General features: G+C 44.4%; 1 long non-coding RNA gene across 1 annotated transcript; it reads left to right on the forward strand.

Moving 5' to 3' along the window:
• The first annotated feature begins 1,757 nt into the window (after positions 1-1,757).
• LOC119435673 (uncharacterized) lies at positions 1,758-14,053 on the forward strand. The gene is made up of 3 exons (XR_005188862.2): positions 1,758-1,808; positions 3,886-4,065; positions 13,889-14,053. It is a non-coding gene; the product is annotated as an uncharacterized LOC119435673 (long non-coding RNA).
• Positions 14,054-17,728: the final 3,675 nt, after the last annotated feature.

Raw genomic sequence — 17,728 nt, forward strand, 5'->3', positions numbered from 1 at the left:
GAATAAGAATAAGCATCTACACAGCAGTGTAAACTGTATGAAACTACCGCAGCCATTTCTGTCCATAACAATGCGAGATGCGCCTCATTAACTGCATTTTCTCGCTAGTGCTTCAGAACCGAACACCGGAATTGTTTTTTTTCGCGGTACAATTTTTAATTGAGCCTTCATTTTCTTCTGAATAAGCAGAGCAGCTCCGTTATCCATGAGAGGTAGCACACATCGTGCATTCACAAAGACCTAATTATGCAAGAAAGTAAAGAAAGCCATCAACAAAGGCCCCTTGGCTTTAGTCATTTGCTTTATTCTATTCCTTTATTCTGCCGTCAATTATTATTATTATTATTATTATTATTATTATTATTATTATTATTATTATTATTATTATTATTTATGAGTAAAATGTGTACCGCACGAAGTGCAGGGAACGGAGGTAGCTTTGTTTTTCAGTTTTCTTCCATGAAAGTGCGCGTTTCAGTGTGCGCTTGCTTTCTAAACATCATGACGCTCCAAGCTATCCGGTGTCCGTCCAGTTCCTGAGGTGACTGCTCTGCATTCTTCTGGTCGAACTTGTTACTGCAGTTCTCCAAGTGGGCTATGTATTATTACTGTTTCAACAGATTTCGATTGAAGCGCTGGTTCTGCAAGCTGTAATAGCTGGAGTTGCTAAAAAATCAATATGCAGGTGCAACCTACATTTTGGACTATATCTGAAGCTAACATTTAGTGAAGCGATGTTCAATAAGTCCTTTATAACTGGCTGGAATGCGTACAATTGCCCAAACTTTCTGCACATGCAGCACCTATGTTTAAGTTTATCCAATACAAATGTCACACTCCTGATCTCACGCAGGCTTTATGTTCATGATCCACAGCGGTCACAAACAATGCTGAAATGCACTCGTCAAATGAGGCGGATGCATTGTTTATGATGTCTACTCAGCGATGTCACACACACGGAAATAATGTGTGATATTTGTCGAACAAACAATGATGCGGACACGAATATGCAGAGGGAAGAACCGCACATATCAAGTTACATTTAGGGATTTCGTACCTCTTGCCTCACAGGGGCGCATCTTCACTCTGGAATGTAGGCGAATAATCAGCACACAAAATGTTGCAATACGAGTTGGTTTAATAAAGAAAATCAGGTAAATTAAATACCTGTTGAATCCATTGAACTGTTCGGTTAGGAGATTTGCGTAATTTAGAGAAGCCTAAAAGACAACAATAAATGTTCCGATTCTATGTGGCAGTAAATTTATTTTTTGGACGGAGAACAGAGAGATACGAGCTTTAATAATATGCTGGAGATATTAGCCTGGACAACAGTTCCACCTGCTTACTTGCAGAAGAAAGAAAAGCAGGGAAAACTTGTTTATCCTGCATTGCTTTGCTCGGGACGTTGCCGTACTAAATGAAAATATCACAGCAGCACAAGGTGGCAGTTCTTTATCATTGTTCACATTTCTCTGGCAAAACATGGGTGTCGAAAGCGCATTGTTTTGCAGCGGGCAGTACCAAGAATAAACGGTGAAAGAAAATTCAAAATAAAGGTTGAGGAGCACATTACTTCTTCTTCAGTACGCAGAAATGTTGTTACAAACACAGTTGGGTAATCTATCGGTATCATTGTAAAGCTTTGTATTAGTCTATGTATATAAGAAATGTACAACAAATAGTTGCATTTTTCACCCACTGGAGAAAAATTTGACCAAGCAGGAACGGGCTGAGGAAATCTATAATGAGGCTATTGCACCAAGGAGGCGCCATCTACGTCATTCTTGCTGCTTTTTATGTGCTGGGTAAGTTGTTTAATTGTGCACTGCCATATGCAACGTAACAAGTGACGCTGGCACAAAATTATGTTGATTAAACACGCAATGTTCCAAAGTCGGTGGAATTACGAGCTGCGTCAATCACTAAACTTTGATTCACTGCATGACAAAGACGTCACCCAGGAATGCCTAATTACGCCTTTCCAGCGAGAGACAAATTGATCCGACTCTTTCGAGTGTGCCAATTTAAGCATACAGCCTCGCCTCTCTGTTGCGTCAGCTTAATGCAAATCATCATTAGGACTGGTATCTGGATGTGACAGCCTCAATATTATTTGCAAAAGACCTGAGATACAACCCATTTGCTGGAATCTAGTGGGGCCACGTTTTCGAGAAACGCTACAATATAAGAATGTGCAGTCGGACACATATACGTTCAATCTTATTTTAATTCTTAATATATCAAAGGAACTGTTCCCGTTATTTTACCATTGCTGAAGTGTTGTTCCATGTCGCGTTAACTTGCATGTAACTGGAAATTTTCTAGAGAGTACTTAGCAGCACAGCGAATGCATGCCTCCTCGGATAGACTGTTGTTCGTGGCTGTGGTAATGTGCTTTTGGCCTGTGAATAAAGTGCGAATGCGAGAAAGTCCCTAACTGCGAGGTTTTTTTTGTGCTCATATTGAATGACGCTTTCGCGCACATGCATGCACGCGATTTTCATATTCCGCAGTCTTCGTTCTTTAATTATTACTTACCACTTAACACACTGAAGGAATTCCCCAACAAAGGCGCTCGCATAACAGTATAGAAAACACATGAAGTCTATTACATGGCAGCATATAGAGTATACCGGGTGCTTCTACTAAGACTTTAGGTAATACTGTAAAATAGCCGCGTTGACAGAAAAGGGCGATTTCGTCGGGGACATACAGTCAGTGGTGGCAACTCCGGGTAAACGGGTGGTACGTGGCAGTGAGTCGCTAATTAAGAAAAAAAATATTATTTACTTTAAGACTATTCTTTTAGCGGGCTCATCGTAATTGGGAAATTGTAGCACGCTTCAATTACAAGCCATATCAACCTTCTGATCTGGAATAATGCAATTACCCGCGAAGCTGTAGCACAGCGAATTCGGGATATCCGAAACTGGGAGGCTGCAGCAAACGCAAATCCGCGTCCCTCGAGGCGATGTTCTGCTCACGTGACCCCCCGGCGTGCAGCCAGTGCACTCCGGAGCCGTGCAGCTCCCTTTCGGAGCATCACGCGCTGTGAGGAACGCGTCATTGTCTGATTAGCCGGTCAAAGCCACCATGTCATAACGCGAGCCGACGCTTTCAAGGATATGTCCAGACATGCTGCATGTGCCTAGACAGAGTTCACGAGCCTGTCGCTCGCGAAACCACCGCGTGTATCGATTATCGAGTTCCTCTATGCTGTTAACAGCATGCAGAAAGCTTCAGTCCACAACATCCATGGTACGGTAACACGGGAAAGACATCTCTGAAGAATGAGAAAAGTCAAAGTTTCGCCCGAGAGGAGAAACATTGATTGTGATTGCAAATTAATAAACAGATATAAGATGTAAGCGTAGTAGTTTTATAGGCTGCATGAACTCGTACATATTCGCTCACTAAGTAAATTACCAAGCAAGGTGTCACGAGCGCACTTGCTAACATGAACACTTCACAATCGATGACGGCGGACACTCGCTGTCGAAACGGTGGTGTGAGGAGCAGCGGCAGGAGCAGCGAGCGAATTGTACATCGTGCTTCCTCTCGTTGCAACGCGAACTATTAGCCCTCGGTGCGCCCACAGTTGTACCCATCGCAGATCACTTTCAAGAAAAGACCCGCGCGGCCGCGCTCAGCCCCAGCTGGAGCCGGAGTAGAAACAGTTTTTTTGAAGTTTCATATTGGTGTCATTGTTTCGCTCTTAGGGAAGAATTGTTGCTCCTTTAAGTGTTTTCACAGCAAATTACCGCTGAGCTCGTCTCCAGACGGCCTCGAGAGTTGCACCCACCCCCTCCCCCCGTTCCATAAGCATACTTTTGCAGAAGCAAAACACGTTTAACATTATTATTTTTTGCCATTTGCTTGTAGGGGAAGAATTGGCGAAAGAACAATGCACTGGCTTTGCTTATATGGGGCAGTGCAAAGAAAAACTCGTAAGGTGGTGGTACTCCACTAATAGCAGTGGATGTTATCCTTTTGTATATGGAGGGTGTAACGCAACGAAAAACAACTACCCAACCTGTGAAAAATGCATGAGGAGTTGCACCCGTGAGTACAATTTTTTCTTGTGGCATTAAGAATGTTGCAGCGTAGACTCAACGAAGTCTAGCATTATTAAAAAAAAGTTGACAAGGTGATGCGCCCATAAGTAGATGGTGCACTGTTCGTAAATGAACACGAACAAAATGTCAAACGTAGAATCAGTGAATGTGGCGGGATGCTACCAACCAAATAAGTTTTGAACTACGCAAGTGAACTGTTGAAAGAACATCAAAGCAAGGTTTGCGAGAATATTTACAGTAATAACACAATGTATGCATTTTGATTACAACTCCCACAATGAAGCCTATCCTTAGTTTTATTTTTATCCCAGGTAACACAAAAGTGATACATAACGTTTTCATATATGCCCGATAAGATAGTGTATATTGTTTGATTCGATCTCCAATTCAGTGTTTAGACAACCTACAATTGATTAATTGTGCCGATATCCCTCTTGAGAGCTTGAAATCGCTAACAAACACGAATAAACAGAAAGGATAGAAAAAAAATTTTACTTGCAATAGAAGAATTTAATGAGCAAGTCTCACAAATATTCACGTCGATTTGATCGTACATGCAGAGGAAAGCAGAGCTCAAAATAAAACGAAAAACTGATATTTATTTACACGATAACACATCGATACCTAATGATCGAGAAAAGCAAGTTCCATTTTATGTAGAAAGACACAACGATAGATGACGCAAGCATTTCCTCTTTCTGCAGAAGGAAAGACTTCTGCTCATTCACGCTAGAGCTCGTTATTGCTTTTTGAAACTACCCCAGTTTTCATATACCCGAGATAGCACCGACACTCCAAGTGCGATGGCCGAACGATGTTTGCCACGCCATACGTACGCCTCCTTAGACTTCCGTTGAAACGCCAGAGAAACATGTATACTTTGCCTCAATTAAACCGGATCACGTGTTCAATGCCTGCCAATATATTGGACGGCGTATTTATCACTGTACCTAAAGTGGAAACCATCTTTACAGATACATCTTAGACATTAAAAAATTTAGAAATGCTGTGGGGTTGCATGCATACCTATATAATATTTGAACTCTTTGTATCCTGGTTTGAGAGGCAAGATTATGGAGTTGAAAGGCTGTTTATTTCGCTAAACACGTTCAAATTGAGTCGACGGAGAGAACCTAAAACTAGGCATGGCCAAAATAGCCCTGCATCACTTCTTCTAAAGTGAATGAGGCGAAAGAGTTCTTTACAAATCACCGTGCTGCTTGTATATGCGAACATTATTTACCTAGTGGATGTTTTATTTCCACTTAATGCGCTAGGAAACATATTTGAAGTGATGTGAGAATTTTTCAAAAAGCATTGATAACCAGAAATTAACATACATGATTTATTTCCTTTCTCATTTGAATGCTAGTACACTAGGAATGATTGCGATATACAAATCGTTATTCCTTTTGATAAGATAAAAGAACACTTGTGCTCGTTGAAAAGTGCACTTTTTGCAACTTTTAAAGACGATTGCTTACCTTGGTGAAACGTGGACAGCATTTAAATATCACATGCAAAACATTTAACAAGGACTTTTGGTCATCATCATCATCATCAGCCTATATTTTATGTCCACTGCAGGACGGAGGCCTCTCCCTGCGATCTCCAATTACCCCTGTCTTGCGCTAGCCTATTCCAACTTGCGCCTGCAAATTCCCTAACTTCATCATCCCATCTGGTTTTCTACCGACCTCGACTGCGCTTCCCTTCTCTTGGTATCCATTCTGTAACCGTAATGGTCCACCGGTTATCCATCCTACGCATTACATGGCCTGCCCAGCTCCATTTCTTGCGCTTAATGTCAACTAGAATATCGGCTATCCCCGTTTGTTCTCTGATCCACACCGCTCTCTTCCTGTCTCTTAACGTTAGTCCTAAGATTTTTCGTTCCATCGCTCTTTGTGCGGTCCTTAACTTGTTCTCGAGCTTCTTTGTTAACCTCCAAGTTTCTGCCCCATATGTTAGCACCGGTAGAATGCAATGATTGTACACTTTTCTTTTCAGGGACAGTGGTAAGCTCCCAGTCAGGATTTGGCAATGCCTGCCGTATGCACTCCAACCCAATTTTATTCTTCTGTAATATTCTTTCTCGTGATCAGGGTCCCCTGTGAGTATTTGACCTAGGTAAACGTACACCTTTACAGACTCTAGAGGCTGACTGGCGATCCTGAATTATTGTTCTCTTGCCAGGCTATTGAACATTATCTTTGTCTGCTGCATATTCATCTTCAACCCAATTCTTGCACTTTCTCGATTAAGGTCCTCAATCATTTGCTGTAATTCGTCTCCATTGCTGCTGAATAGGACAATGTCATCTGCAAACCGAAGGTTGCTGAGATATTCGCCGTTGATCCTCACTACTAAGCCTTCCCAGTCTAAGAGCTTGAATACTTCTTCTAAGCATGCAGTGAATAGCATTGGAGAGATTCTGTCTCCTTGCCTGACCCCTTTCTTGATAGGTAACTTTCTACTTTTCTTGTGGAGAATCAAGGTAGCTGTGGAATCCTTGTAGATGTTTGCTAAGATATTCACGTATGCCTCCTGTACTCCTTGATTACGCAATGCCTCTATGACTGCTGGTATCTGCTGGCGTGACTTTTGGTATTGGTTGCAAAGTATTTCTTTCATCGACACGCAAACAATGCTTTCCCGGAAAGAAAGCTTTAACCTCATGAAACACAGCTCCGCATCGCAGCGGTTACAACGCATGCCGTAGCTTACCGTCTTCAACAGAACCAATACCGAAACTACTACGCAATCAGCGTTACGCCATTCGCGGTCCCGCTACCCGTGTCATTGCCACAGCTGTCAAAGCATTACAAGCAACCGAACCGGCCCCTATGGACTTGCAAGTCCTCTTAGACCACATCCAAGACATAAGCCGTTACCACGCTTGAATGAGCACCATGATCGAAAACCTCGTTATCGACAATAATTTCGAAGCCATTTCACCAAGGCCCAAGAATACGACGAGAAGAGGTCACAAGCCATAAGCTGGGTTCATTTTAATTCTGTCTCCTACGCCAGTCTTGAATGACAAACGACCACCGCTAGTTGTTTGACCGATTAGCAGGCAGTACGTTTAAATGGTGCGCCGGATGAGATAACTAACCCGGACAACGCATCGAGCGCCCGAGGATTGAATTGAGTGTTACTTCCACCGAAGTATCAGACCAAGGCGAGGGCTTAGCGTCAGCTCATTTTGACCGACAATAAGGTGGTTGCCAACACGGGCCCACACATCACTATCATAACCAAGAACAAGTTCGAGGTGCAAAACAAAAACAAAAAAAAAAAAACAAGCCAGGGAAAGAAATGTTGCAGTCGTCCAGAGAGCAACAAAATGACACTTCATATATCTGCACGAAGGAGCCGACATCAACGTAAATATATTAATCGAATGTGCAAGCAGAAAGACCTGCTGTACCTCGAGACTACATCTAGTGAACGACATAACCCGGTCACGTGAAGGGCGCGGATTCTCTTGCAAAGGGAAGAAATACGAAACAGCGAGACGAATGACTGGCTCGAGAATTACTTGGGGTCAGCAGATTTAGAATATAACGTAAAGAGCAAGCACTGCGGTAAAGTAATAATATGTCAGTGACAAGCCATGGAAAAGTGGGCCACTCTTATTAGCTTCTCGATAGCAGCTACGAAGTCGTAGAGAAATCTAACACTGTTGCTCAACCACACACCTGCACTTACAATGTTCCTCGACGCCTAACCAGTCGCCACGCAAAGTACTCTTAACATATGTCAAGAACCAGCTGCGTGGTACAAACTAACGTGGACAACCTTCCGTACACTCCTCCCCGGTGGCGCTACATACTGCACACGGTGGCGAAGACAAAGAGCCTGCCAGCCACCACGAGAACCAAAAGGACAAAATAGGCAGCGTACTTGCTCCTCTGACCGCCACCAAGAAGATGGCACACCACCGCCGAAGCAGCGCTCGTTTCTTCTTCCTCCTCCTCCTCCTCCTCCTCCTCCTCCTCGTAACTGCAGCGCCGAGTCCAGCATATCGATCATGTCCAAGGCTTCTAAGACCTTCTACTTCCGCGACAAAACGAACACCAGCTACCATAACAACCATCAAAAAAATGACTACTTCACCATTCAGATAGGGGGCAACTTGGGCTCTTCCCGGTTCCATTCTTAACCATGCGACGGTTATAAATATTTCTAGCACCATTTTTATTTACCATCTTTAGAGTATTGTTACTAGAAACTACCTACAGTTATTTCAAATCACTTCAGCTGTCCTCACGCCTCCTGACAACTCTCTGGTAACACCCCTATTAACAATTGGCCACCAACGTTCGGCCTCGGTACAGCGCCGTTTACATTCATTCTGATGCACCGGAAAGTCCCTTTTCGATGAACAATAGCAAAAAATGCCAGAAAACCACAGAGAGCTTCTGTTATACCTCGTGAGACGTGTATCTATCTCATTGGCAGAACCATTTGTGACGTGACGTGTACCGTCATGCATTGGGGCACGTCCCGTATCTTTTTGTTTTCGTCATCGTCAAGGATAAGATGTGTGCGCTAAGTTTTTATAAGGAAACTGTTGCTAAGCCATGCGCCGGACGTGAATAGTGAGTGGTACCTTTAATCTGCATTTAAACAGGTTCAATAACAAGACACAACGTGCTTGATCTTGTAGACACGCGCCACTGCGCCACAGTAGGATTAGAGATGGGCATAGAATTTAGGGTTCAAACGCGCCATGTAACATTCCTTCATCGTCCGCAAGAAGATGCGCGCACTCACTTTTTAGAAGTAATCTGTTGCTACGCGACGCACGTAGTGCACCAATAGTAACATACGGTGGCTTGCGCAAGCTTATTCTGCTTCTTCAGGCACGCACCTGCGGTAACTTAAAATATTAATTAGCGCTATTCAGGTTGACTCACTGCAACAAAACAACATGAAATTTTTCTACATTTACGAACCACAGGTTAGTCATTTTCTTGCGATTCATATCAGACAGCAATGTATTATAAATATGGAAACAATGGAATTACAACAGGCCGAACAGCAGACGACGCGTGTTAAAGACAAGCTTTTGATGGCAGTGCCTACTGTCATGACAAGCCCATCACGCCTGTCAGCGCACTATACCCATCTAGCCGCTGTGTCGGAGAGTCCATGTATGTTCAATGTTTGTATGTCCAACATGCAGATCACAACACAATCGGTTATAACAATTCTTCACGGAGTAAAAAGAACTGTACTACCGCCATCGCCGTCATTATTTTTGGAATTTCCTAAGCTTGCCCTTAGGCATAATACAAAGCATGTCTTAAATACACCAAACAACAGACTTGACTCATGCAAAAAATCTAGAAGTGAAAGATGATATGATTCAAGAATCCAACGTTCAAGGTCGGGTGGGCGGCCAGGCCGAAGGCCTGTTGCCCGTAGGTGGCGGATACGGCTTAGGTGAAGTTCTGGGCACATCCATAATAGGTGTGTCTCTGTCACATTTTGAATTGTAGTGTCACAAAATGGGCACGATGTATCATAGGGACCATGGTACTGTTGTGCCCAATGAGCGGTCACAGACGGTGTGAGTGCGACCCCGACACGCAGCCTCCGTAACGTAACCTCCCACACGGAGGTATAAGAGCTTGTGTGGTACGTCGGAGGTTTTCCTTTTTTTCCTTTTCCCGGAGCAGATGTTCGCAGGCGTCTTCAGGAAAATGCGGAAGTGGGTACGGCAAAATTTGCTTCAAGTAGACCCGGCAGGGCTGCCCGAGGCACCCACTGGACGCATATCACTAAATTCGTAGTGAGAGCAATACGGTGAATGCTATCCGAGAGAAGAGAGGACCGACATGCCCTACGTATCTCGTGGATGGCTTGAGTCGAGTCCATGCGAATGATAAGCTGAGAATATCGAGCAGCTTGAACAAAAGGGAGCAACGCGGCCAAGCCGTCCCGTATGGCGGCAAGTTCGGCCGGATAAGCCGCGGTGCAGAATCACCAACATACGAGCACGTCTGGCCTGCCTCTGGTATCAATGGGCACATGAGAGCTGTGTGAATCGTGGTACCATTAACACTGGCGTCATTGTATGTTACCAGAGTCGCATCGTCTTGATTATCATCGGTGCGACGAAGTCGGGAAACTTGACCGTTCGCCTGGCGAGGAACCGGGCTATGCAGACAACCAAGAGGCTTATTGCCACTTAATTGTACCCTGTTCCACGGAGCTACATCGTGTGTTGTAGAAGCTGGATTGTCTACTTCATGTCCCACGTACCGGGTAAGTGCAGCAGCCGAGCATATCTTCGATGGCTTAACGCGCGCGCATCGACGTTGGTGCACCAGTTCGTCAAGAATGTTGAGTTGGGACTCGGCCTGTAAGGTTGGCAGCGGAGTTAGACATGGCAGTCCAGTTATGGCACGCATTGCTTCATGATCAATGGCCTCAAGGCGAGGCCATTCTGTTTTCGTGAAGTGTTGAAACTGGGCTCTGTAAACGAGTCGTGGATGAAGTACGGAACGGACAAGCAGACGAGCCATGTCGGTGCGCGCTCCGCCAGATTTCTTCGCGATCCGACGTATCAACAGTATCGTTTCTGCTGTTTGTTGCTTTGCCTTCTTGACCCATGGTCCCGCAGATCCGGAGGCATCAATTTCTAGGCCGAGTTCACGGAGAGTTGAAGCCTCGTGTAGTGGCTGCTGATCCAGATTTAACAGACGAGGCCGGAGTACCAGTAGACGGTGCCCATACTTGTTCGCTACTGACATGTACGTTGTCTTGTCCTTGGAAATTTCAAGCCCTATCTGACCACACAAGTTGTGTGTTACGTTCAGGCCCTCTTGAAGCACTTGTTCTTGGCGGCAGATTTCAGGATGAACTGACCAAACGGTGATGTCATCTGCATACATTATGTGTTGTGCGTTACGTAACGTCGCTAGCTTCCAAGCTATAGAGGAAGGAGGGCGATGTTGAAAAGGACTGGTGCGAGGACAGATCCCTATGGGACAACCCGATGTGCGACAAACTGACTTGCTGCGTGGCCAGCCAGGCGAATGGAGAAGGTGCGAGCATGCAGGAAGGCTTGGTCTAATGAGCAGACACGGGTAGGGAACTGAAGCCATTGCAGAATTCGAACAATTGCTTCGTGACTCACATGGTCATACGCTTTGCGGATGTCCATTGCCAGAATAGTGCGGATTCTTCGGGAGCAGCCTCCGATGAGAACCATAGAAGAAAGGTACTCAAGACCATCCTCGGTGCCCAGATGAGCACGGAACCCAATTTGGCCAGGATGATACCAGGAGTATCGCTCGAGCCACCATGTAATACGTGTCGCAAGCATACGCCGCATCAGCTTGCCTAACGTTGAGGTTAGCGCTATTGGGCGCATATAAGTGACATTGTCCAGGGGCTTTCCGTTTAATACTACAGTTTTGCTCCTGTCATCCCACACAGGCTCCGGCCAAACGCAGCTGCTCGCTTTATATAAACGCCCTGGTTATATGGTTACCGTTCGAAGAAACCAAAATTGGGCTGGATAGCCAACTACCTTCAAAATACCATGCATTACACCGATTCCCACATTGCGTAGGATCTGCAAAAATTTTGCTTGCTTGCTTCTAATAAGAGTTTCCGCCAAGGTGTTTAGCGTTGGCATTAGCGAAAAAAAGAAATAACTTCAAACGCCACAACAAGGTCAGCGAGAAAATATTCCCGAAAGCCAATGGCGGTCGGAGACCAGGTGGACGACCATTTGACGTTTCAGATGTTTGAGCTTCGTTATCACGGCTAGAGAACTAAGGGTACATTTTGAAAAGATCGAGCAGCGCTGCAACACTGGCGAATGAAAATATTGGTGAGCTGGGGCAAAACCTCATAAGCAGAAAGAAATGATCTCGTAATAATGAGCATTGTGCGTAGATGCAGCAGTAAATGTATACAGTGAAATAGAACAAAATAAACACAAAATACATAATTTTCGTCTTCAATCCAAGTTATGTGAAAATTTTAGAATCCTTCGACTAAGCTTTTTTTTCTTAATTTTTTTTCACTAAAAGAAATGGAAACAAGTTTGTGTGAAGACCTATTAGACGTGGCTTTCCTCAAACATGAGTTCTAGGGTCTCAATGTGTCGATAGAGAAGGAATTAGAAAACCTTACTAGTCACGCATAAGCGTAGTTTGATTACTTTGTCACGCTAATTTTAACTTGTGGTAACAATGTTTACAAGCTTAATTTAAAGACAGAACTAGAATACTCAATCTATATATAACAATAGTGAATGAGGAGTGGTGACTTTATTATATTTACGAAAGCGCGGAACTAAAAAAGGAAACGGTAAACAAGGACAAGAGGCGGGAAAAGAGAGCAATGGAGAGCTTTTCTCTCTAAAAAAATAAACTATGAAGTAGTTCCAATTTAAATACTTTTATCATCCCAGTATTGTATATGTTTACTAGTAATGTACCATGCCTTTGTATGCCCACTGCATGATTTACCTTGAAAACGTGGAGCCAAAAGTAGGACAAAAAATCTGTAAAAAATATGTACGCAAAATCGATAACTCAATAACATTATGTATCAATCCATAGATAATTACATGAGAAATATGAATATCAATAAATCATCATGATAATCATTGAATTATTTATATAATTAGCATGAGAAAGCAGAAAAATGGGTCGAAAAATCTGATAAGTGCGTAATAGTAATGGTTGTAAGTATGGTTATAATGGTAATGATAATGATAAAAAATGTGTATACAGACAGGTGAATGAGGCCAATTAAGAGTGAATTGACGGTGAATAAAGGGGTTTAGTTGGGTGATCGGAGAAAAACGAAAGGTGATAATGAGATAGAGGGAGCTAAAATTATGAAGAGTCAGCTAAGGCGTTGCGCTCCTAAGCACAAGATTGTGGGAACGAATCCCGGCCGCGGCGGCCTCATTACGATGGAGGCGAAATGCAAAAACGTCCGTGTGCTTGCGTTGTATAGCACGTTAAAGAACCCCAGGTGGTCAGAATTAATCCGGGGCCCTCCACTACGGCTTGCCTCATAATAAGAACTGGTTTTGGCACTTACAACCCTAGAAAGAAGAAAGAAAGAAGTAAATGAGCATAAATTAAGAGTGAATGAAGGCGAATGAAGTGGTTATAGAGTGAATCAAGAATTATGAAATTGGGAAATTGCAGTAATAGAGTGAACCAAGTGTGATGAAAGTAAAATCGAGGTGGTAGCCTGAACGATGGTGAACCAAGAAGTGATAGGTTGCATCAAGAGTGAATCAAGTTTGAATTAGGAGCGAATCAAGGGGTCATGGAGTGGGGGAGTGACTTGCAGAAATATATTTGAGATTTGAGGGTCGAAGTGAGAGTGACTCACCCAAAAAATGTGCTGAGTTATGGTTCGAGTTTGGTGAATGATAGGAAGGCTGGCTTGCAAAAAACCATGATGACTTGCAAAAATGGCAGTAAATTGTGCTTTCACAGTTACGATGAGTCAGCAAAAAAGTCCCGAGTCATGGTCCGAGTTTGGTGAATAAAGGATGACTTGCAAAAATGAGTAGATAATATAGGTTCAGAGTGACGATGACTCAGCAAAAATAAGTGCTGAGTCATGTTCCGAGTTTGGTGAAATAAGGATGACTTGCAAAACTCACTGCAAAATATTAGTTCGGAGTGAACATGACTATGTAAAAAAGTAGTCGTCGTGTCATTGAGTTAGCGGCACTCAGCCTTTCGCCTTCAAGTCGTCTTAGTTGTAGCATAAGGAACCGCTAGTAATTTTTTTACTTTAATATTACCTTCCAGAAAGAAAAGGCATCAAGAGGTACTGTTCACGAAGTACTACAACGTGAAAAGTTGTCGACAACTTAAAAGCACGAAAGAACCAGCCGTCGCTTACATAGAACGCAATTTTTCGTGCTTTGCCGACTAACTGACGTTGTTGTTCAGTTTTAGAGCCTTGTTTGAGCATGGAGAAATAAATCGTTTGATTTGTTTATATTCCTGAAGTTCCATTTTTCTTGCCTGGGGCGATAGCTATCTCGAACGGACGTATTCGTTCAATAAGAACCTTAAGGTGAGTGCAAAAAGGCCTATTTCCCTCCGTGATAGTCGGGAAGCACAATGATGCCTTGCGGATCAGTGTGCTGAATGACTTGCATCTAAGAAGTATTGTTTCGCGTAGTGCTGTTTGGAAATCCAATGTTTCACTGATTTGGCGCATTTAGTAGCATCCAATATGGCAGGCTTAAGGGGAAAGGCATTTGCATGGAGTTTTGTTTTAAACTTTGCAGTACGGCGGCAAACTCATCATATGCTAGAAGACGCTTTTGGAGTCGACGCCATGAGCCAAAGTAGGATGTTTTTGTGGCATAAACGCTTCAAAGAGGGTCGAATGTGTGTTGACGACGATGAACGTTCTGGACGCGTTCTGGACGCCCGTCAACGAGCACAATTCCGAAAACAACAGCGAAAACTCTTACGCCTATCCCTGGAAATCTCAGGCTAACTATAAAGATGTCTGCGACATTGTAGGACAATTGTACGGCACAGTTCAGCGAATTTTGTCAGATGTTTCGAACATGAGGAGCATTTCTGCGAAATTCGTGCTAAGAGTGCTCAGTGACGAACACCGTGTTTCTGTTTGTAGGGAACTGAAGTAATAAGTCGTAGACAATCTCACATTTCTCTCCAGTGTAATAACTGGGGATGAGACATGGATTTTAAGGCTACGATCCTGAAACAAAAGAGCAGTCGTCGCAATGGAAGTCGCCAAGTTCCCCGCGGTCTAACAACGCGTGTCAAGTTCGTGGCAATGGGAAGTCCATGCCCACTGTTTTTTCTTTCGCCTACATGGAATTGTCCACAAGGAATTCGTACCTCCTGGACAAACCGTGAATAGCGAGCTTTACTGTTACGTTTTGATGCAATTAAGAGAGAGCATTCATCGCAAACGACCGGAGAAGTGGAACAACAACTGGCTTCTTCATCACAACAACGTGCCCTCTCACACATCACTCGTGGTCCGACAGTTCCTGACTTCCGAACAAATCACAGTACTTCCGCACCCACCCTATTGCCCTGACCTCGCCCCTTGTGACTTTGAATGAGACAGTGCTGATTAGGCGTTATGATGAACACATTTTTTTACGACTGAATTTCCGGAACTTTTCAGTAGCACCACGTATGTTGCGGGAGATGATGTCGGTGCATATAGCCACTGTGCTTCAAGCGCACTGCGTATAGCCAGAGTGCTTAAAGCGCACGGTGATCTCCCACCGCACTAGTGCAATACACCGCAGTGTGGGAGATTCCAGCAGCCGTCATGACTTTGCTACGGCATTGACGTCGGCCACTGTGTCGTTCTGAACCCATATTACAGGGTATGGGAAGAAACGTGATTTTGCGAATATTAATCAATGGGGGTCCGCTGGCGGGAAGTTGGGCCGATGCTCATTGTGGGCTCCTAGATTCTGTAGTATGGCTCTGGCTTGTCTGGACTTTTGGAGGCGGGTACATTGAAATTCACGGTATAAAGTGATTCTCTCATTCAAGGTGCTGAAAAGAGCCGTCATTTCAAGCATGGCAAACTTACGGACACTGAGAGGAATACGCGTGGACTCTCGTTTAAGCGCCTCGAGTTCATTTAGTTGTGCATTAGTGTAAAGGATGCAAGCTAGCCGGTTGGTCATCATCATGGTTGGTCAAAAGATAGCTCGTTGGTAAAAACAAACGACTTGGTCATCTAGCCGCCATGGTAGTTGTGCAACCACCATTTCCTTGCGTGACATTTCCCAGGCATGCTGTCAGAGAAATTGACCGAATACTCACAATAGCATCTGGTGTTTTGACAAGTCTGTGTAAGGGTATTACTCTCGCTAAATTTCATTCTGCGATTATGTGTCCCATTTATTATACTTTCCCATACTTATAAGAGTTGCGTTCGTGGCCGTCTGGTAGATTTGCTAGTGCATTTTGTGCGCGCCCATCAATTCTCGGAGCCAAGGGCTTCTTTACATTGCCTAGGGCATTGTGTAGTTTAGTCATGGTGAATGGCTGGTCCGTTTCCAGTGAGGCTACTTCGGCTGAAGTGGCGGTAATCATTCTATGCTGTTTGACGCTGGTGCAAAATGGTGCATCTTTTCGCCGAATAGAGCGGGCGGCAATATAATACCACCAGGTTACTCTTTGAGGTGATCGCCGCGTGTTGTGTAGGATTAAAATTTCGATACTATGGCACATAGCCACAACGCAGATCGGGCACGAAGCGCACGAGCCTGTTCATAATGACGGTGGTGATTTTCATACAATGACAGCCACAACAGGCCATCGGCCAGAAAGGACTCAGCACATTTAATACAGATGAGAAGTGGCGAAATATAAGGCGAAATCACATTTGTCGCAGTGCTTAACACGGGTGATCGGGACCACATGCGTGTGGTTTTCACGCCAAGGTCACAGGAACGAACTGTGCAAATTTGTAAAATTTTATTATCAGATTGAGCGCAATTCAGTTCGCACTGGTGTGGTATGTCCGCTGCATTTTGTTAGGGCGAAAATTGTGGTTCTAAAATGACACTGGTGGAGTGCACATTTCGCTCGGGACAGACGCCTGCGCTGTGACCAATCACATCACATAAGGCACACTGCACTACTCTAGGAATGTGCGGGCACAGTTGTGTGATGGCCCCGTTAACTATAGCACATGTTGGGTAACAAGTCCACGCGTCGTCTCCGAAAAGATATGCCTGGCGCGCTCGTGCGTGCCATCGCTGAGAATTGTTCCTTCGCCAACCGCACACCCAGTATCGCCTACGGCTTGACCCATAATGCCGAGTTTTATTTGGGAACGGCATACCCAGTGCCTTCGTGACGAAGCTCGCTGGAACGTTCACACTAGAGACATTCACTGTAAAGCGACGCAACTTGATAAAGTGTCGGGCTGTCTTCCTTGAGGAACCCGTGTGACGTGGGCTCGGTTTAGTCAAGCACGGGTGAGAATTTTAGGGTTTTCTGATGGTAGATTCGGGTGGTCCAAATCGGCTATCGCAATATCGGCTGTTCAAAGCGCATCCGGGCTTCTATCCCTCGCTTCCCGATGCGCGCTCTAGGGGCGCCACCGTAAAGTTTTCTCTCGGCGACTGTTTGATGCAGCGGAGCATCGGAAACGTTGAAATTATCTTTTCCGTCATCGTAGAGCGGTACATTCCCAGTCCTCCTAGACGGCGTCAAATATGATCCTTGAATAGCAGCAGATACCCAGTGCCATATTTCCAGTGACCTATGTCGGCATCAAACAGGTTCCTTGAATAGAGACACGTTTAAAGTACGATAATCACAGTGCCAAATACCAAGTGTTACATACCCAGTCCCCCATCCTCAGTGACCCATGCTGGCGTAAAATAGGTTCGTTGAAGAGGAGCACACGGATACATCGTGCCACATGGTCAGTGGCCCAAGTTGGTCCGACGGTTTGTTTCGAACCTTCGCTCCTCAGCATAGGAGCCGAATGCGCAGAGCATTCGACCACGGACTACCGAGTAACCCAGGAATATGGTAAAATGATTAGAGACGTATATTGATTATAGATACGTATATTGATGTATACATAGGCAACTCCGGAAAGGGCGTTATGTATCTTAATAA

Source organism: Dermacentor silvarum, unplaced genomic scaffold, assembly GCF_013339745.2.
Source record: "Dermacentor silvarum isolate Dsil-2018 unplaced genomic scaffold, BIME_Dsil_1.4 Seq8201, whole genome shotgun sequence".
NCBI classification, from domain to species: Eukaryota; Metazoa; Arthropoda; class Arachnida; order Ixodida; family Ixodidae; genus Dermacentor; species Dermacentor silvarum.